This window comes from Aquarana catesbeiana, linkage group LG01 (genome assembly GCF_042186555.1).
Source record: "Aquarana catesbeiana isolate 2022-GZ linkage group LG01, ASM4218655v1, whole genome shotgun sequence".
NCBI lineage: Eukaryota > Metazoa > Chordata > Amphibia > Anura > Ranidae > Aquarana > Aquarana catesbeiana.
Genome location: NC_133324.1, coordinates 502,465,646 through 502,489,377, shown reverse-complemented (window position 1 = coordinate 502,489,377; position 23,732 = coordinate 502,465,646).

Below are 23,732 nucleotides of genomic sequence, written 5' to 3'. Positions count from 1 at the left end.
AGGAGGACCAGGAAATTGTAACCTCCCAGGCTCTGGAAACGCATTGCACAAACCTTTCTGCAAGGCCTCCCGAAGATGTTTCATCTTCTGTTCCCTCTGCGACGGCAAGATGAGGTCCGCAACCTTACCCTTGTAATGTGGATCAAGGAGGGTTGCCAGCCAGTAATCATCCCTCCCCTTTATAACACGAATATGAGGATCCTTCCGCAGGCTTTGCAGGATCAGGGAGGCCATGCAGCGTAGGTTTGCTGAGGCATTCGGTCCAGAGTCCTCTGGGTCACTAAGGATGACATGATCTGCAGCCACCTCCTCCCAGCCATGTACAAGTCCATGGGTTTCTTCGGACTGTAAATGATCCCTTGACTGCTACTGATGCTGAGTGCCAGGCTCCACCTCCATGCTGACACAATCCTCCTCCTCCTCTTCCTATGTGATCGGCGGGCATGCAGGAACACTGTCTGGAAAAAGGGGGCCTTGAGAGGTAAGGAAGTCCTCCTCTTCCTCCCTCTGTCCTGCCTCAAGTGACCTGTCCATTATTCCACGCAGCGTGTGCTCCAACAGGTGGACAAGAGGGACAGTGTCACTGATGCATGCACTGTCACTGCTCACCATCCTCATGGCCTCCTCAAATGGTGACAGGACAGTGCATGCATCCCTAATCATAGCCCACTGGCGTGGGGAAAAAAAACAAGCTCCCCTGACCCTGTCCTGGTACCACAGTCGCATAGGTACTCATTGATGGCCCTCTGCTGCGTGTGCAGCCGCTGCAGCATGGCCAACGTTGAGTTCCACCTGGTGGGCATGTCACAGATTAGGCAGTTCTTGGGCAGGTTTAATTCCTTTTGGAGGTCAGCCAGCCGAGCACTGGCATTATATGACCTGCGGAAATGCACACAGACTTTCCTGGCCTGCCTCAGGGCATCCTGTAAGCCCGGGTACCCGCCCAAGAACCGCTGCACCACCAAGTTAAGGACATGAGCCAAACAGGGCACATGGGTTAGTTGTCCCTGTCGGAGGGCGGAGAGGAGGCTGGTGCCATTGTCGCAAACCACCATACCTGGCTTAAGCTGGCGTGGTGTCAACCACCTCTGAACCTGCCCCTGCAGAGCTGACAGAATCTCTGCCCCAGTGTGGCTCCTGTCCCCCAAGCACACCAGCTCAAGCACCGCATGGCATCTTTTTGCCTGCGTGCTTGCGTAGCCCCTTGAACACCAACGGAGCACCGCTGGTTCCGAGGACAAATCAGCACAGGAAGAGGCCATGGAGGAAGAAGAAGAGGAGGGGATGGAGGAGAGAGGTGTGGCAGAATCACCACTAGTAGAATTTTGGAGGCGTGGTGGCGGAACAACCTCCAACACTACTGCACCCTGTCCTGCATCCTTCCCAGCTGCCAGAAGAGTCACCCAGTGTGCGGTGAAAGATAGGTAACATCCCGGTCCATGCCTGCTGGATCACGAGTCAGCGGTAATATGCACCTTACCGCTGACCGCCCTGTCCAGCGAGGCCAAGACATTGCCTTCCACATGCCGGTAAAGAGCCGGAATCGCCTTCCATGAGAAAAAGTGGCGTTTGGGAACCTGCCACTAAGGAACCCCACATTCCACAAACTCACAGAAGGGGGCAGAGTCTACCAACTGAAAAGGCAGCAGTTGAAGTGCTAGCAATTTAGCCAAACTAGCATTCAACCACTGGGCATGTGGATGGCTGGGAGCGAACTTCTTTCAGTGGTGCAGCAGCTGGGGCATGGAAATTGGCCTGGTACAATCTGACGTCGGTGTACCGATAGCAGCTTGCCTGCAAGTACTTGGCTGTGACACATCTAATTCTACACCTTCATTCCTCTCAGTGCAAGTTTCAGAGAGGACTGAAGGTATAGTGAGGTTGGAGATCCCAGCTGATGAGGAGCAAGGAGAGGTCCACTTTGTTCTTTGGTGTGGGTCTTTTAGGTACGCTTGCCAATGAACTGCATGGCAGGTAGACATATGTCTGGTCAAGCATGTGGTGCCCAAGCGGGTGATGTTTTGGCCATGCGAGATACGCTTGAGACATATGTTGCAAATAGCAGTGGTGCGATCTGATGCACTTGTCTCAAATAAGGCCCACACCAAAGAACTTTTGGAATAACGCGCAGAGACAGCAGCGCCCTGCACATGCGGAGCTCTGCGGTGTGATACAGTCAGTGTGCTGCCCTTAAGCTGGCCCCTGGAGGGCATCCTGCCTCGTTGGAGATGTGCCTCCTCCTCCTCATCCTCCTCTCTCCTATCAGGCACCCACGTGGAGTCAGTGACCTCATCATCCCCTCCCTCCTCATCACTGCAGCAAACCTGGCAGTATGCTGCAGCTGGGGGAACATGACTGCCAGATTGCTGTCCTTCTTGGGCACCCCCTCTCTCTGGGCTTACATTACTGCCTTCCTCCAGCTGGGTACCATCATCGGAGCCTTCAAAACGCTGGGCATCCTCCTGGAGCATGTACCCAATACTGTGGTCAAACAATTCAGGGGACTGGTGGGGCTGGGGAAGCAGTAACTTGGTGGGGCTAGGGAATGGTGGGGCTAGGGAAGGAGTGACATGGTGGGGCTAGGGAAGGAGTGACTGATGCATGGTGGGGCTAGGGAAGGACATGGTGGGGCTAGGGAAGGAGTGACTGATGCCATTGAGCCGAGGGAAGAGGCCGCGTTGGCAGCTGCTTTGCCAGACAAAGTACCCTGACCCTGGGTGGGAGAGGATGAGGAGGATGAGGACAGCTTGGTCATCCACTCTACCAATTCTTTTGCATGTTGTGGCTCAACACAGCCAGCTGCTGAAAAAAAGGACAAGCGTGTCCCACGTGCTGATGAGGATGCACCGTCTCCACGACCAGCACTGTTGCCTCTAGACACAGAGGCGGCTTGCCCTCTTTTATTGGCTTGTGACCGTCTGCCTCTTCTTGTTGGCCTTCCAGACATACTAATGGCCTGCAGTGAGATGTAGCTGCACAAAGCTGGAATGTATATATATATACTGATACTGCAGCTAGCAGATTCAACTACCTGCCTGTAGTATTATTAGTATGAGAACACCAGCAATTGTCTTCAGGTAGCTTTAGGTGCACACTGTGCAGAGGACACAGTACACTAACTGTAAATACTGCAGCTGCCTGCCTGTGGTATTAATAGAATCAGAACAACAGCAATTGTCTTCAGGTAGCTTTAGGTGCACACTGTGCAGAGGACACAGTACACTAACTGTAAATACTGCAGCTGCCTGCCGGTGGTACTAATAGGATCAGAAGAAAACCACCAATTTTCTTCAGGTAGCTTTAGGTGCACACTGTGCAGAGGACACAGTACACTAACTGTAAATACTGCAGCTGCCTGCCTGTGGTATTAATAGGATCAGAACAACAGCAATTGTCTTCAGGTAGCTTTAGGTGCACACTGTGCAGAGGACACAGAACACTAACTGCAAATACTGCAGCTGCCTGCCTGTGGTACTAATAGGATCAGAAGAACACCAGCAATTTTCTTCAGGTAGCTTTAGGTGCACACTGTGCAGAGGGCACAGTACACTAACTGTAAATACTGCAGCTGCCTGCCTGTGGTATTAATAGGATCAGAACAACAGCAATTTTCTTCAGGTAGCTTTAGGTGCACACTGTGCAGAGGACACAGTACGCTAACTGTAAATACTGCAGCTGCCTGCCTGTGGTACTAATAGGATCAGAACAACAGCAATTGTCTTCAGGTAGCTTTAGGTGCACACTGTGCAGAGGACACAGTACACTAACTGTAAATACTGTAGCTGCCTGCCTATGGTACTAATAGGATCAGAAGAACACCACCAATTTTCTTCAGGTAGCTTTAGGTGCACACTGTGCAGAGGACACAGTACACTAACTGTAAATACTGCAGCTGCCTGCCTGTGGTATTAATAGGATCAGAACAACAGCAATTGTCTTCAGGTAGCTTTAGGTGCACATTGTGCAGAGAACACAGTACACTAACTGTAAATACTGCAGATGCCTGCCTGTGGTACTAATAGGATCAGAAGAACACCAGAAATTTTCTTCAAAGGACACAGTACACTAACTGTAAATACTGTAAGAACACCTGCCTACCTGTCAGTAGGAAGAAAATAACAGGAACGGATCTAGCTAAACTGAACATGCATTTATATACACAATACACTGTAAGTGCAGCTAACTGACTCGCCTGCCTACTCTATCTAACTTAAATCAAATGACGCTGTCTCTGTCTATCTCTCTCCGCCGCAACACACTACACAAGGCCGCCACGCAGGTGGCCTTATATAGTGTGGGGCGTGTAATAAACCCCCTGAGCCATAATTGGCCAAAGCCACCCTGGCTTTGGCCAATTATGGCTCTCTGTACAGACGGCGCTGTGATTGGCCAAGCATGCGGGTCATAGTGCATGCTTGGCCAATCATTTGTGTGTGTTTTTTCTATTTCTCTTTATTGTGTTTCATGAAAATGGGTACAAAACATAGCCATTGGGGCATTCCCCGGCTCAAGAAAACAACAAACCCCTTAGTGAAATACTTCTAACAAGTTAAACTACAATTATCTGCTATCAATCTGATAGCTTACTATCCAACTACTGCTCAGGTCTACACCAGTATTATAGGAAATAGCAGGAAAAGCAAGTCTCAAAAACATTCGCCCCCATCATATAACTGTGTCAAACAGATCATAAATCTTATTTAGTGTCCAACCTTTGAAAAATGATGCATGTAGGTCACGGGAGAAGCCCTCATTGGGGGGACCAGGCCAATTGGTGCAAGCTAGTTAGCTACTGTTACTAGAAAGTAGGAGGTCTGGTCCCCCATCAATATGTGTGTCAGTAGTAGACTGATTCCACCCAGATATTCCACACGTTCTCAAATTTTTGGGGACATCCTCAGGAAAAGCCTTATAGAGAGAGGCTACTGAATTTGCAAGATGTTTCCAGAAAGAGTAGGGGCCCTATCCGATTTCCACTTAAGTGGTGCCTGTGTGACATTGATTACCCCCACAGGCTAATGAAAGGTTTTCTCTCCTTTCACAGACATTTTCTGTGTGAGGAGAGCCGATGTCTGGATTATGCAGTCTTTGTTTATATTTGTGACTGGACACAGCGATTACATGGTACAGGAACAAATTAATTGGTAGTGTACCCGGTCATGTGATCAGCTGTGTCCTGGGGACACAGCGATCACTGGGCTCACCAGTGCATGATCTAGGAGCCGCTGATGTGGAAGAAGTATGGGTACGTTAACCCTCATCAGCAAAGCTCCCATCTGGCTTATATATATGGACCAGACAGGAAGCCGTTAAATCTGAAATGATTTATTTATTTTTGGGATACAGCACCAAACACATTAGTTATGTTAGGTATTTATGTTATTCTCATACAATAAGAGAAGAGTTACATTTTAATGATGGCACTCCTCCGGCCAGTCACAGAATGCAAATAATGGTGTGATAGTAGTATAGCTAAAGACTATTTGAACTTTTTATAAAAAGAGCAATCTGCAAACTGAAAAGGACTCTTATGTGACACCTTGTTGCTTGGAGTGTGCGAACGCCTCTGGAAGGTTCTAGGGATTAAGCGGAGACTGTGAGAGAAAGGACGCACTGATTGGGAGTGCTGAGCCTGTGAAAAGAACTGCACAATATCCAACACAGTTTTCCACTCTACTGCCGCGTACACACAATCGGAAATTCCGACGGGAAATGTTCGATGTGAGCTTGGTGTCGGAAAGTCCGACCGTGTGTATGCTCCATCGAACATTTTCTGTCGGAATTTCCGCACACAAATGTTTGAGAGCAGGTTCTCAAATTTTCCAACAACAAAGGAAAGTCCGATCATGTGTACGCAAGTCCGACGCACAAAAGTCCATGCATGCTCAGAAGTATGAGACGGAAGCGATCGGTCTTGTAAACTAGCTTTCGTAATGGAGTTAGCACATTTGCCACGCAGCAAATTTTTAAATCTTTCCATGCAGTGCATTCTCTTCTTTATAATGCTAGAATAATGAAGTTGCTTTGCTGCTGATATTTACACAGAGTTCTGTCAAACAGATTTTTTAGCATTTCTCGCGATCTCATGAATAATCTTTGTTTTTGTTGTTTTTTTTTTATCAAGATCTCCAGAATAATTTATTTTTAATTTTTTATAGCGATCTCCTTTTTTTTGAAAAAAATTCTCTAGATCTCCAGAATAATTTTTTTTTTTCCTAGTGTTCGCCATATTATTTTTTGGTCGTTTTGTGTGTCAAGTTACCACAACACCATTATTATCTTGTATTTTTTTACCTCAAATAGGTTGGTTAGTGTTGGTGTCCCTTGTTAATTTGACATTGTATTTTTGAAATGTACCTGCCTACTCACAAACAAATTGTACTGTTTGAAGTAAAACACATAGCCAAGTATTTGTCAAAACAAAAAAATACATTTATTAGGGGTCCTACCAAAATAAAGAGGAAGGCAACGCTGGAGAAAAAGTTGGAATTGTTGAAGCCTTTGTACCCCAGGGCAGACTTCAGTTATTTGACAGGCCAAGTTGGTAACCTGAGGAGTCCATTTAATAGGGAGCACAATCTGGTCCAGGACTCCCAGAGATCATGAACAGCAGCAGATGACATATATGTCCAGGACCGGATTTCCCACAAGGCCGACTTCTTGGCTTTCGCAACCGCCCCCCCCCCCACCGCACTAACATCATTCGATGTTAGAGATGGAGCAATCACTGATATGGTGTAGTTCTCTGCTATCACCTGCAGAGGGCGCCATCACACTCGTGTCTGGCGGCACCTGTAGAGCTGTAGGCTCCACCCAATGAAGTACTAAAACCATGGATCTCCATGGAGACCAAAACTCCAAGAGATCTGTAGCAGCAGCAGATGACATATATGTCCTGAGGCTGTGGTCTTACAACAGCCTTCATCTTTTGCCAGACCACACCAAACCCAGGCCATCACTCTCAACACTTCCTTCCACGCTTCCTTCCAGGCTGCTGTCGTGGGTTGGGTTGCTGTGTTGTTGGAGGTGTTGCTGGAGGTAGTGGAGGGGTAATATGGTCCAACTCACACACGTGGCTTTTAGTTGTGAGTTCGCCCCTCATCCCCTTGTTTAGGGCCTCAAGTATTACCTCCTCACAGATGAAACGTTGGCCCTCCTCCATTCGTTCCAGTTTACTGGCTGTCAGACAGCCATATGACTCGGGGCCATGGGGGTTTGTTGTGAGGACCGAAGGAAGGTTGTTGTGAAGGAAGTGTAGATAGTGATGGCCTGGGTTCACTCTGGTCTGACAAAAAACGCAGTCTGTCGTAGTACCAGAGCCTGGGGACATAAACATTATCTGCTGCTGCTCCTGATCTCATGGAATCCTGGACCTTTTTGCGCTCCTTATTATATGTGCTCCTCAGTCCAACAATTTTGGCCTTCAAATAGGTGATGTCTGCCGTGGGAGTCATCGGCTTCACCAATTCCAACAGTTTCTCCAGCGCTGCCTTCCTCTTTAGCTTGTTGGAGTATTTTCGGTGTTTGACTTGCCAGAGACATGGCAGCTCCCTGTACATGTCTATGAAGTTTGGCAGGAAAGTCTGGGTCAGTAAATATATCCATTTTCTCTGCAAGACACAACACAAGACAAACCCTAATGTCAGGCTAAACTCTCCTAATCTTGTTCCAATATAGGCCTCAATCTATAAGCAGTATAGGCCACTAACCACTGATGCCCCAAGTTAAAATTGTACCTTCGTTTGCATGATCAGCGCTTACGCTACTCCATCCTCCGCTCATAGATCGAACGTATGACACATGCGCGTTATGCTTTATATACACTGCGCATGCATGAAACTCCGCCCCTGACCTTCTTTCTAGTGTATTTCCCGCCTCTTCTCTTTCGGCGCAGTGGAAGACCACATGGCGGAGAGACAGCAGGTGCGTGATAATAGCAGCAACGAGGAGGACGACGAAAGCCCAGAGCAAGGCAGTTCCCGATCCAGGATTAGATAGAAGGCCTCAAATATGTACTTTGTAGAGATGGTGGAGATGGTGGACATCTTGAAGAGGGCCGACTACGATGGGAAGCGTGGACCGTACCCAAACCCAAATGTGAGAAAGGCCAAGATCATGACTAAATTTGTGAGAAGTCTGCACAGGAATTTTGCGGTATGACGATCCAAGGAGCAATTGAGGAAACGCTGGTCAGACCTGAAATTGAGGGAGCAAGATCAGTACAGAAGGATCAAGAAAGTGCTGCAAAAAAAGTATTTGTTGTGTGTTCCTATTATTATTACTTTAGTGCTGCTCCATATGCTTTTCTTTACTGTTGTACATCGTTCGTTTGCCCACTAATACAATGTTTTTGTCAGATGCAGGTTAACTACATTTGTTCATGAAAAAGAAGAATGGTAGTTGCGCTGTGATAAAAAAGGGGGAAGGGGAGTGGAGTGTGGAAGGGACTAAATATAAAGTGAATGAGATGGAGAGGTGAAAACAGCCCTAAAAGGGGCTACAAATACAATAAAAAAGAGATATCGATATAAAAATTATGAAATCAAATATAGCATGTAAGGTGTATAACGAATGTGGCAACTATGTAACATATAACAGATATCTCAAAAAATGAATATACAATAGATAAAGTTGAACAAACGTAAGTGAAACACTCAACAAAACGTCCAAGTGGTCTAGTCTCAAAACTAGCACAAATTGACTAACATAGATTTAAAAGCTGAATACAGTGAGTCCATGTAGGTGAATAAATAACAGTCCCACCACCATCACGTCACGTGACTTCATCAGAGGATGAAGTCCTCTGATGAAGTCACGTGACATGATGATACGAGACGTCCCACCATTGTCACGTCACGTGACTTCATCAGAGGATGAAGTCCTCTGATGAAGTCACGTGACGTGACGATACACGTCAGGATTGGAGCACAGGACACTGTCACAACTCAACGGCAGAAGACGAGCTTGGCGCTCGTGGATGTTATGTGCCACAGTCTGCTTTTAAATGTGAGTCTGCTTTACTGTTTTACTCTTTCCTTATACCAAATATACACCGACTACATCTGATGAGCATTGCGGAGCTGGGACTAACTGAGGACATCTACTGAGGCATACGAACTCGGCGTTCGTGGATTGATGCCCACACTCATTTTATAAAAGTGAGTGCATCCTTTCCTTCTGGTCCGCCCCCTCTCTGGTCGTCACGGTGTTATATTTGATACATTGCTTATGTCATCTTTTATCGTTCTATATACCCATCATTGGAACCATTTGAAACACCGGATGGGATATCCATGTCCGCCTGTGGTCTGTAACTAAGCACATGCTGTATACCTTACAGCAGTAAGGTGAGCTGCTTATAGACACTAAGGTGTTCACACTTAAGATTTGTATGCTGCTTGGTGGTGGAACTGTTATTTATTCACCTACATGGACTCACTGTATTCAGCTTTTAAATCTATGTTAGTCAATTTGTGCTAGTTTTGAAACTAGACCACTTGGACGTTTTGTTGAGTGTTTCACTTAAGTTTGTTCAACTTTATCTATTGTATATTCATTTTTTGAGATATTTGCTATATGTTACATAGTTGCCACATTCGTTATACACCTTACATGCCATATTTGATTTCATCGTTTTTTATATCAATATCTCTTTTTTAGTGTATTTGTAGCCCCTTTTTGGGATGTTTTCACCTCTCCATCACTTTCACTTTACATTTAGTCCCTTCCATATTCCACTCCCCTTCCCCTTTTTTTATCACAGCGCAACTACCATTCTTCTTTTTGTTTATATTTTTTCTGTTTGGATCAGTTATACAGGTGTTGCAGCAGTGTTCCTTAGTATAGGTCTTTCGTGACAGCGTGGGAGTCACTCATTTTCATACATTTGTTCATGCCTATTTGTATTCAAATAAGTTTAGTAAATGGTTGTCTAGATGGGTTTGTAACTAGAATGAAATGCAAACTAGATTCAGTGTAAGGAGAGGACACTCAGCAGCTGTTTACACATCTGGACGCAGGAGCACTAGTATGGGACACCAGAACACCCTTTTAGGGTGTCCCACACAGGTGCTCCAGTGGATACTAGGGGTCTCTCCATGTGTGAATAACAAAAAAGGTAAGTATTCCAGCTTTAGAAAGGGAAAAAAACATGCTTTCAGCTTGGAACTCTGCCAAAACACAGACAATTGTACGACACTTCAAGAAATGTTTCATATTCCTATTTCTTGCCTCAAATATCTGTGTGCTAAGTATACCTTTTTTTTTATTCACATAGGGGAGAAAAGAAACATCTGAGGACAACAGGAACCCCACTGCCCATGAAGATGGGGAAATCCCCACACACCATGAAGAAGATGTGGAGGGAGAGGTTCACGAAGTGGGCAAAATAGTGACCACAACAGGTCAGTGTCTGAGACCACAGCTTCAGGTAATAGATGCATGCCTGCATATTTATAATTCATGGTGTGTTTTTTTATTTTTAGGTGATGTGGATGTTGTGGAAGAAGAAACTAATTTAAACAGTGCAAGTGCACAGATCCTCATCGGTGAGATCATGGTCAAGCAAAATATCACTGATGTCCAAAAAAAATCACCAACATCATTGATATTTTAGGCAGAATCTAAAAACAACAAAAATTGGAAAGTTGCTCGTTTCTATTTTATATTTTTGATAATTTTTTTAAGTAATTTGAAAGCCAAATTTTGAAGATACACACAGTGTATCAACATGTGCTATCTGCCATCACGGGATATCAATGTACGCGTTTTGTGGGTGCAACTCCTTCCTCACAACTAAAGTAGGTGAGAGGAAGGGGTTGCAACCCCGAAACACGTCCATTGATCCCCCATGATGGGAGCTAGCACATGTTAACATTAGGCATGGGATCAGGAGGGAAATCCACATTTTGACTCCCAATTTGTGTGGATCTTCAAAATGTGGCTTTTACAGGGGTGACATCATCCAATCTGATGAGGGCAAAATCAACACAGTTTTTGACATACTAATGGCTCATATTGCCTTCACTTTATCAAAGTTGAACTTTGTAAGTTCCTGAGTTGTGTATGTTATGGTTTTAAACATAAGATAGAAGTCTTGCGAGCCACAATAATCCTATGCTCAGTATGCAAACAGTACCAAAGATAAATATCTAGCAGCAGACGCAGTCCACGTACTCATAACCGTGCAAAGGATATAACATAGGAAGATTTGCGTTGCGCTTGATTGTATATCATACAGGGAAATATCCAAAATCACTAGTGAAAAAAATGTCACTGCTCACATATAATGTGCATAATTGTGCAAAAAAAATATATATATAAAAAAGGTTTGCGTTGTGCTTGATTATATGTCATACGGGATAATATCCAATTTCTCTTGTAAAATTAAAAATAATTTATATCACTCACATACATATAGTATATATATAAACCTGTGAACAGTAAAAGTATGAAGTGCACACATGCACCTAGAATGGTGCTAAATATAATTGTGCGTAAAAAATATAGTGACAAAACTTAAATAAAACATGCAATGCTCTTATAACGTGCAACATGCAAAAATCTATTGAGATATTGAACATAAACCGCACAATGCGTTTATAAAGATGCAATCAACAATTTTCATATTAGTGTCCCAAAATAAAAAGTGCTTCCATATCCATAAGAATCAAAAAAAAAAAACGTCCAAATCCTCCAATGTGCTGAATTCCAGTGCCATAAACAACCGTGATGCGCCTCAGTGCCCCCCCACAGTGGTTGCGCTCACCTTGGAGCGTGTGACACAGTGTTTAAATTGTGTCAAAACACGCTATGTAGCCACCCCCTGGGCTATATATGGTTAGCTAGATCGATCTCCACTCTGGGTCAGTTTGGCTCCATAGACATCATTCATGAAAACGAAAAAAAACTACATAGTGTGATCCAATTTAAAATATTTATTCAACAGGCAACTCTCCCACAAATGGGTTACTCACATTTCCTTGGTGCTATTGTGCACCAAACAATCCAAAGCTCTAAAGGGTATATCGGATGGTCTGCCGCGGGGTATGCGCTTCTCCCGGCTCAGCTGCTCACTGCTCAGCTGTTCGCTGCTCACTCCGTCCTGGCCCCTCCCCTACGCGTGTTCGACACAGGGAGTCACGTGTCTTCATCAGGGGGATATGATTGGACGGGCGCTCTATCGTTTAAATACTCTCCCGGCGGCCATTTTTCCTGAGATCCCAGACTAGTTAAACAACGGGCTACACTACTCTATCTCATGCGTAACGTTAGAATCAACTCATAACGAGAAGACGCTGTGTTTAACAGACTGTAAAAACACTAGTAGACCCATTGAAAGTTGTAAACTTATTAATCCAGGACGGAGCTCGGGACTAAGCAACATACCGCACCGCATCCCAATATTAAACATAATCATACAGATAATATAGAGTTCAAATGTTCTTATATTAGAGATACATACAATAGATTATCACCCATGGAAACGTTATTACAATAAAGAAAGACATAATTGTAGTATTAACCCATTAAGAATCATATTCTAATGCTTAACAATGTGGTATTTTAAAAAACTGTATTTATTAGTGGAAAATTTAATTAAAAAATTGTTTATTAGAAAAGTATATATAAAAATATATAAAATATATATATAAACCTATATAGGGACAAAAATCTCCAATCAATGGTCATCATTAGATAAAGCTCCCCCATTAATAGTGACCATATAGTAAAAAACAAAAAATAAAAAATTATATGCGAATTAAAAATTATGAATTAAAAATTATGTCAAAGCCTATGGTGAATAATTAAATTAAATTAAATATACTACTACACTACAAATAATTCATTAATGAGGTAGATACAAATCTAGAGTGGCAAAAATAGGTTACTTAATCCCAAAGAAATATATGCGAACAATTATTCAAAAAACAAAATAAAAAAATATGAATATACAGTAAAATATATACTATTGGTATATTACAAATATTAAAAATTATTAAAAATTACTGAGAAAACATGTAAGATCGAACTCTTTGCTCAATCCGCCTGGTGACAAAGAGCCGAGCTGGTATATCCACCAGGATTCCCGTTTACTAATATCCCTAACGTAATTGGAACCCCTCCAATTACGTTTGGGTGCTTCAATCCCCCAAAATTCCATACCCTGCGTGCTTTGATTATGCATTGTTTTGAAATGTATTGAGAGGTGATGTTTATCATATCCCTTCCGTATGTTGCGCACATGTTCTTCCATATGGTCTTTCAAGGCCCTGATGGTGCGACCAACATAAATAAGATTACAGGGACATTTAATGGCATATACCACCCCTATTGTTTCGCAGGATATAAAATCTTCTATAACATGTAATCGATTTCTCAGGGGGTTGAAAAATTCTTTGACTCTCTTAATATTAGATGGAACCCTAACACAACTGTAGCACCTCCCACAACCAAAGAAACCTTTTAGGTCCCAAAACATCTTTGGTTTTGGTGTGGGTGGTTCCACTACGTTGTGTACTAACCTATCGCGCAAAGAAGGTGCCCTCTTGTAAACAATTTTGGGTTTATCGGATAAAAGATCTTTCAGATGGGTATCTTGTTTAAGTACACTCCAATATTTTTTTAAAATTTTCTCTACCTCCCTACTTTGTAAACAATAATCCAGAACTATACAGGTACCGTCAAATTCATCATTATCCACAGCAGTACTTTTATCTTTCAATATATCATCCCTCTTGAGATTCCTCACCACACCTTTTTCTCTCTCTAAAAACTCCTTATGATATCCTTTATCTAAAAACATATTTTCTAGCCTGTTAGACTGAGTCTCAAAATCGCTTTCGAGGGTGCAGTTTCTCCGCATCCTCATAAACTGGCCCCTCGGGATGTTATCAAGCCATGGTTTATGGTGGCAGCTTGTAGTAGGGATGTAGGAGTTACGATCTGTGGCCTTAAAAAAGGACCTAGTGATCATACCCTCTGCTGTATTCAGTATCTCCAGATCAAGGAAGTGTATCCGGTCTTTATTTATATCCCAAGTTAGAGAAATATTCCGATCATTATCATTCATGGATTCCAGCAACACCATCAATGATTCCATACTCCCTTTCCACATGATTAGAAGATCATCAATAAATCTCTTATACAGCAATATATCTCCAAACTGCTCAACCCATACTGACTCTTCCTCCCACTTAGCCATATAGAGGTTCGCCACACTAGGGGCGAACTTAGCGCCCATAGCGACACCCTTTATTTGCAGAAAAAACTTATTGTTGTACCAAAAAAAATTGTGATGTAAACAGAAATCCAAGCATTTTAAAATAAATCCACAAAGGCCTTTATCAATCCCTTCCTCCTTATCCAAGGCCCACTCCACGGCTTCCAGGGCACCATCATGGTCAATGTTGGTATATAATGATGATACATCTCCAGTAACCATGATTACATCATTCTCCTTAATATGTTCTCTCAATAGTTGGAGGGTGTGCTTCGTGTCTTTAAGATAAGCCTGCGTCTTCCTCACTAGGGGTTGTAAGTGGAGATCTATGTATTCCCCCAGTCGGGATGTCAAAGACTCAATTCCGCTTACAATAGGCCTTCCAGGGGGATTGGAACTATCCTTATGAATTTTCGGTAAATAGTATATTACAGGAATCCTGCTGACTGTGGGAATCAAGTATTTGGCCTCTTGCTTATTCAGAAATTTATTATCTACCCCTTGTTTAATGATGAGGTCTAGTTCTTTCTTAAAGACCTTAGAAGGGTCAGCACTCAATGTGGGGTATGTGCTGTTATCACTCAATATCCTATTCATTTCATCCTTATACTGCTGTAATGAAAGTACCACAATACCCCCTCCTTTGTCCGCTGGTCGTATTAATATATCATCTCTCTTCTCTAATGCACTCAAACCTTTCTTGAAATCTCTGTGTTCATATGCTCTTTTAATGGGTAACTGCTCAAGCTCCGTCGTGACCAACTTTTTGAAAAGATCCACATATTTATTGTTGGCCACATGCGGATTGAAAACGGAGTTGTTCCGCAAATTGGTAAATTTGTTATTTATAACCATTTTTTCAACCGGGTTCAAAGCATAATATTTTTTGATGTTAAGTTTTCTGATGAATTTTTGCACCCCCACGTAAGTTTCGAATTTGTTGAGCCCTTTCTTAGGTGCAAATTTTATCCCTTTATCAAGGGTCAAAATTTCTTCCTTTGAAAGGTCCTTGCCACTCAGATTATAGATCCCCTCACCTAGTCTTCCAGCCTTCTTTTTTTGCTGCTGTATCCTTCGTCCGGCTCTTCCTCCTCTCTTCCTGGGTTTCTTACTTCTCGGTTGCGTCCATCCCTGTCTTTCCCTAAAAAAGGCTCATTCAAGTATTGTTGTCCAACATCCTCCAGCGGTTGATAGCTGTTATATACAGGTACTCCATACTGGTCCTGTATAGGCCTATCATATCTCGCTCTTTGTGGTTTAGGAGAATAGTATAATTCGCCCCTCTGGGGATCATCTCTTTGTTGGGGGGGATACCCTTGGTTCCGGGGTTGGGGCGGTGGGGGGCCTCCATATGGTTGGCGTCGGCCACCCCTGTATGGTGTCCCTTGTTGGTACCCCTGATTTCTGTATTGCTGTGGCCCATAAGGGGGTTGCTCCCTTTGTTGCCCACCCCTTCTAGGTGTATAATTGGGTTGGAAACCTCTACCATGATGATTACCACCCTGGTATGTCCTATAACCATTGACTTGATTATATGGTGCCCTATACCCCCAATTCCCTTGATTGGAGGGGGGACCTTGATACGGGTTGTTACCCCTATTCGCAGATGGTCCCTGGTATTCATATTGATCCTGCTGCGTCCTTCTCATAGGATGTTGATAGGGTGTATATGGTTGTTTGTCTTCATATCAATAAGGTGGATGTCTTCCATTGGGTGGTCCCCTATCCTGTTGTTGATGATTCTGTCGTTCCTGTGGGTGTGTTGTTCTAGTATCTTCGTTTTGGTTATTAGTAGTCCCGGTTTGTGAATTAACCGTATTGTTGTTTTCCAGCGTGGATTGCCAACGATAAACTCGCTTATTTTGATAATCCTCCAGGTCCCTTAAATATTTCTTTTTTTTCCCATTTTTGTTCTCCAAATCTTTTTTTTGCATATTCTTCTGTAGCTCTCCCATCAATTTATTGTATTCAGGTGTCTCCCTAAATGGATACATTCTATCCCTAATTTCCTTAATTTGTTTATCCAACAATGTAAGTTTACGCTGCTTCCTCTTAATCAGAAACTCCATGACCTCTCTCCCTTTACCCTCAAAAAAGGTATACCATTCGTCCACATCATCAACTCCCAATAGGTCATCGTTAATCGGGACATCCCATCGTAGTTTTCTAGGGATCAGATTATCCCTTAGATATTTTTCCATAGTGGATCTATCCCACCAAACATTACTTTTTTTGTCCATACAATGACCTAATTTTTTAAATAACTGTGCAATATCATCCTCCTTAGTTTTTTTGTCCGAGAATAGATCCTCAAGATCCAATTCCCTATTATCAAAGAAAGCAAAAGGATCCATAGGCTACCAACAAGTATATGAAGTAAAAATGCGAGCCACAATAATCCTATGCTCAGTATGCAAACAGTACCAAAGATAAATATCTAGCAGCAGACGCAGTCCACGTACTCATAACCGTGCAAAGGATATAACATAGGAAGATTTGCGTTGCGCTTGATTGTATATCATACAGGGAAATATCCAAAATCACTAGTGAAAAAAATGTCACTGCTCACATATAATGTGCATAATTGTGCAAAAAATATATATATATAAAAAAGGTTTGCGTTGTGCTTGATTATATGTCATACGGGATAATATCCAATTTCTCTTGTAAAATTAAAAATAATTTATATCACTCACATACATATAGTATATATATAAACCTGTGAACAGTAAAAGTATGAAGTGCACACATGCACCTAGAATGGTGCTAAATATAATTGTGCGTAAAAAATATAGTGACAAAACTTAAATAAAACATGCAATGCTCTTATAACGTGCAACATGCAAAAATCTATTGAGATATTGAACATAAACCGCACAATGCGTTTATAAAGATGCAATCAACAATTTTCATATTAGTGTCCCAAAATAAAAAGTGCTTCCATATCCATAAGAATAAAAAAAAAACGTCCAAATCCTCCAATGTGCTGAATTCCAGTGCCATAAACAACCGTGATGCGCCTCAGTGCCCCCCCACAGTGGTTGCGCTCACCTTGGAGCGTGTGACACAGTGTTTAAATTGTGTCAAAACACGCTATGTAGCCACCCCCTGGGCTATATATGGTTAGCTAGATCGATCTCCACTCTGGGTCAGTTTGGCTCCATAGACATCATTCATGAAAACGAAAAAAAACTACATAGTGTGATCCAATTTAAAATATTTATTCAACAGGCAACTCTCCCACAAATTGGTTACTCACATTTCCTTGGTGCTATTGTGCACCAAACAATCCAAAGCTCTAAAGGGTATATCGGATGGTCTGCCGTGGGGTATGCGCTTCTCCCGGCTCAGCTGCTCACTGCTCAGCTGTTCGCTGCTCACTCCGTCCTGGCCCCTCCCCTACGCGTGTTCGACACAGGGAGTCACGTGTCTTCATCAGGGGGATATGATTGGACGGGCGCTCTATCGTTTAAATACTCTCCCGGCAGCCATTTTTCCTGAGATCCCAGACTAGTTAAACAACGGGCTACACTACTCTATCTCATGCGTAACGTTAGAATCAACTCATAACGAGAAGACGCTGTGTTTAACAGACTGTAAAACACTAGTAGACCCATTGAAAGTTGTAAACTTATTAATCCAGGACGGAGCTCGGGACTAAGCAACATACCGCACCGCATCCCAATATTAAACATAATCATACAGATAATATAGAGTTCAAATGTTCTTATATTAGAGATACATACAATAGATTATCACCCATGGAAACGTTATTACAATAAAGAAAGACATAATTGTAGTATTAACCCATTAAGAATCATATTCTAATGCTTAACAATGTGGTATTTTAAAAAACTGTATTTATTAGTGGAAAATTTAATTAAAAAATTGTTTATTAGAAAAGTATATATAAAAATATATAAAATATATATATAAACCTATATAGGGACAAAAATCTCCAATCAATGGTCATCATTAGATAAAGCTCCCCCATTAATAGTGACCATATAGTAAAAAACAAAAAATAAAAAATTATATGCAAATTAAAAATTATGAATTAAAAATTATGTCAAAGCCTATGGTGAATAATTAAATTAAATTAAATATACTACTACACTACAAATAATTCATTAATGAGGTAGATACAAATCTAGAGTGGCAAAAATAGGTTACTTAATCCCAAAGAAATATATGCGAACAATTATTCAAAAAACAAAATAAAAAAATAAAAAAATATGAATATACAGTAAAATATATACTATTGGTATATTACAAATATTAAAAATTATTAAAAATTACTGAGAAAACATGTAAGATCGAACTCTTTGTTCAATCCGCCTGGTGACAAAGAGCCGAGCTGGTATATCCACCAGGATTCCCGTTTACTAATATCCCTAACGTAATTGGAACCCCTCCAATTACGTTTGGGTGCTTCAATCCCCCAAAATTCCATACCCTGCGTGCTTTGATTATGCATTGTTTTGAAATGTATTGAGAGGTGATGTTTATCATATCCCTTCCGTATGTTGCGCACATGTTCTTCCATACGGTCTTTCAAGGCCCTGATGGTGCGACCAACATAAATAAGATTACAGGGACATTTAATGGCATATACCACCCCTATTGTTTCGCAGGATATAAAATCTTCTATAACATGTAATCGATTTCTCAGGGGGTTGAAAAATTCTTTGACTCTCTTAATATTAGATGGAACCCTAACACAACTGTAGCACCTCCCACAACCAAAGAAACCTTTTAGGTCCCAAAACATCTTTGGTTTTGGTGTGGGTGGTTCCACTACGTTGTGTACTAACCTATCGCGCAAAGAAGGTGCCCTCTTGTAAACAATTTTGGGTTTATCGGATAAAAGATCTTTCAGATGGGTATCTTGTTTAAGTACACTCCAATATTTTTTAAAATTTTTCTCTACCTCCCTACTTTGTAAACAATAATCCAGAACTATACAGGTACCGTCAAATTCATCATTATCCACAGCAGTACTTTTATCTTTCCTTGATCTGGAGATACTGAATACAGCAGAGGGTATGATCACTAGGTCCTTTTTTAAGGCCACAGATCGTAACTCCTACATCCCTACTACAAGCTGCCACCATAAACCATGGCTTGATAACATCCCAAGGGGCCAGTTTATGAGGATGCGGAGAAACTGCACCCTCGAAAGCGATTTTGAGACTCAGTCTAACAGGCTAGAAAATATGTTTTTAGATAAAGGATATCATAAGGAGTTTTTAGAGAGAGAAAAAGGTGTGGTGAGGAATCTCAAGAGGGATGATATATTGAAAGATAAAAGTACTGCTGTGGATAATGATGAATTTGACGGTACCTGTATAGTTCTGGATTATTGTTTACAAAGTAGGGAGGTAGAGAAAATTTTAAAAAAATATTGGAGTGTACTTAAACAAGATACCCATCTGAAAGATCTTTTATCCGATAAACCCAAAATTGTTTACAAGAGGGCACCTTCTTTGCGCGATAGGTTAGTACACAACGTAGTGGAACCACCCACACCAAAACCAAAGATGTTTTGGGACCTAAAAGGTTTCTTTGGTTGTGGGAGGTGCTACAGTTGTGTTAGGGTTCCATCTAATATTAAGAGAGTCAAAGAATTTTTCAACCCCCTGAGAAATCGATTACATGTTATAGAAGATTTTATATCCTGCGAAACAATAGGGGTGGTATATGCCATTAAATGTCCCTGTAATCTTATTTATGTTGGTCGCACCATCAGGGCCTTGAAAGACCGTATGGAAGAACATGTGCGCAACATACGGAAGGGATATGATAAACATCACCTCTCAATACATTTCAAAACAATGCATAATCAAAGCACGCAGGGTATGGAATTTTGGGGGATTGAAGCACCCAAACGTAATTGGAGGGGTTCCAATTACGTTAGGGATATTAGTAAACGGGAATCCTGGTGGATATACCAGCTCGGCTCTTTGTCACCAGGCGGATTGAACAAAGAGTTCGATCTTACATGTTTTCTCAGTAATTTTTAATAATTTTTAATATTTGTAATATACCAATAGTATATATTTTACTGTATATTCATATTTTTTTATTTTTTTATTTTGTTTTTTGAATAATTGTTCGCATATATTTCTTTGGGATTAAGTAACCTATTTTTGCCACTCTGGATTTGTATCTACCTCATTAATGAATTATTTGTAGTGTAGTAGTATATTTAATTTAATTTAATTATTCACCATAGGCTTTGACATAATTTTTAATTCATAATTTTTAATTTGCATATAATTTTTTATTTTTTGTTTTTTACTATATGGTCACTATTAATGGGGGAGCTTTATCTAATGATGACCATTGATTGGAGATTTTTGTCCCTATATAGGTTTATATATATATTTTATATATTTTTATATATACTTTTCTAATAAACAATTTTTTAATTAAATTTTCCACTAATAAATACAGTTTTTTAAAATACCACATTGTTAAGCATTAGAATATGATTCTTAATGGGTTAATACTACAATTATGTCTTTCTTTATTGTAATAACGTTTCCATGGGTGATAATCTATTGTATGTATCTCTAATATAAGAACATTTGAACTCTATATTATCTGTATGATTATGTTTAATATTGGGATGCGGTGCGGTATGTTGCTTAGTCCCGAGCTCCGTCCTGGATTAATAAGTTTACAACTTTCAATGGGTCTACTAGTGTTTTACAGTCTGTTAAACACAGCGTCTTCTCGTTATGAGTTGATTCTAACGTTACGCATGAGATAGAGTAGTGTAGCCCGTTGTTTAACTAGTCTGGGATCTCAGGAAAAATGGCCGCCGGGAGAGTATTTAAACGATAGAGCGCCCGTCCAATCATATCCCCCTGATGAAGACACGTGACTCCCTGTGTCGAACACGCGTAGGGGAGGGGCCAGGACGGAGTGAGCAGCGAACAGCTGAGCAGTGAGCAGCTGAGCCGGGAGAAGCGCATACCCCGCGGCAGACCATCCGATATACCCTTTAGAGCTTTGGATTGTTTGGTGCACAATAGCACCAAGGAAATGTGAGTAACCCATTTGTGGGAGAGTTGCCTGTTGAATAAATATTTTAAATTGGATCACACTATGTAGTTTTTTTTCGTTTTCATGAATGATGTCTATGGAGCCAAACTGACCCAGAGTGGAGATCGATCTAGCTAACCATATATAGCCCAGGGGGTGGCTACATAGCGTGTTTTGACACAATTTAAACACTGTGTCACACGCTCCAAGGTGAGCGCAACCACTGTGGGGGGGCACTGAGGCGCATCACGGTTGTTTATGGCACTGGAATTCAGCACATTGGAGGATTTGGACGTTTTTTTTTTGATTCTTATGGATATGGAAGCACTTTTTATTTTGGGACACTAATATGAAAATTGTTGATTGCATCTTTATAAACGCATTGTGCGGTTTATGTTCAATATCTCAATAGATTTTTGCATGTTGCACGTTATAAGAGCATTGTATGTTTTATTTAAGTTTTGTCACTATATTTTTTACGCACAATTATATTTAGCACCATTCTAGGTGCATGTGTGCACTTCATACTTTTACTGTTCACAGGTTTATATATATACTATATGTATGTGAGTGATATAAATTATTTTTAATTTTACAAGAGAAATTGGATATTATCCCGTATGACATATAATCAAGCACAACGCAAACCTTTTTTATATATATATATTTTTTGCACAATTATGCACATTATATGTGAGCAGTGACATTTTTTTCACTAGTGATTTTGGATATTTCCCTGTATGATATACAATCAAGCGCAACGCAAATCTTCCTATGGTTTTAAACATGGCTGTTTAGCCAAAAAAAGGTTATATACTGTCACACAAAATACATGTTATACACCAAAGATGTTGGTTAGTTAAAAAACCCTTTTATAACGCTCTCCAAGGCCATTGGAGAACCTAGGAGAAAGATAAGAAACACACGCAGTAAATCAAATGAAATATGAATTTAGTTTCTAAAAAAAAAATGTATTTATTTTAAACATGTTTATGTATTCTCTGGCATATCAATGGCCCCCCTACCCGCAAAGTACTCTAGATACTTTTGGCAAACTTTGCAGGCTCTTTGGGGGGGGGCAAGCCAGGATGGCCAGGTTCAAGAGCTGTCAGAGTTGTTTGATCTGGTAATAAGCCGGCCTCAGTCCCAACTGAGGCCACATAGTTTGATGCATTTTTTCACAAAAAGTTATCTAATATGCAGCATGCAAGAACGATGTGATTGATTTTATATTCCGAGCTGAATGCATAAATAATGTGTGTTACTTTGGCCAGCCCCTCCTTACTTACACTATTGGCAGCCCACTGGACAGGTAAGAAGTGTCATAATCCAAAATTATGAAAACACACTGTACAAATTGAAGCACATTTTTACATTCTGCTATTACCTATCAAGATAATAGGAGAACAAAACGTGAAACAGTACCATTTGCAAGTATTCAGGCAGGCCCTTGCACTACATGCTTTGGTGAATTCATCCATAAATATGAACACTAAAGAGGTAGGTATAGTGCAGTGATGGCGAACCTTGGCACCCCAGATGTTTTGGAACTACATTTCCCATGATGCTCAACTACAATGCAGAGTGCATGAGCATCATGGGAAATGTAGTTCCAAAACATCTGGAGTGCCAGGGTTCGCCATCACCGGTATAGTGTGTATGGGTTTGGCAAAATCAGCAGATAGAGGATTGGTATCGGCGGACTTAGCGGTTGGGGTGAGGGAGGGTTCAAAATAAGTTTGGGCCCCCCAAAATAGCCTCTTGCACTCTGCATGCATTTAAGGACAACAATAAAGCATTTGGACACATTTTAGGGGGTGTTTAGGGTAAGCACTACGATGGAGCTGACAAAATACATTGTTAAGTGACTAGGCTAGGTGTGTATGGGCCTAGGATAACATGCTGGGGAGGTTAGTGAAGGCAAATATGCATGAAGGTAAAAAAGGAGCATTAAAAGCTTCCAGCATGCATGAGGACAAAGACGACCTTCACAACATATTACAATCATGGTAATTAGGGAATGATGAAATAAATACAATACATTAGCAAACATTAAATACATAGAATGTGATGTTGAAGAATAAAACTTACCTTTGAATAGTCCTTCTGCAAGACCTGAATGATGGCAGAACAGGTCTCTGGAATAATGCTTCCCAAAGCCTGGGGGGGAGATTCCAGTCATAAACTTGATATCCTGGAGACATCTCCCCGTTACCAAGTACAGCAAGGTGGCGACAAGCCTCTGCTCGGGAGTGATGGCTTGCCGCATGCAGGTGTCCTGCTTTGCAAAATAAGGGGACAGAAAAGCCAACACATGGTGAAAAACAGGGTCTGTCATCCTGAGATAATTCCTGAAATCATCAGGATTATTCTACTGGATCTCCCGAAACAAAGGCATGTGCGAGAATTGGTCACGCTGGAGCAACTAATTTTTCATCCATGAACTCCTCCTCACCCTGTT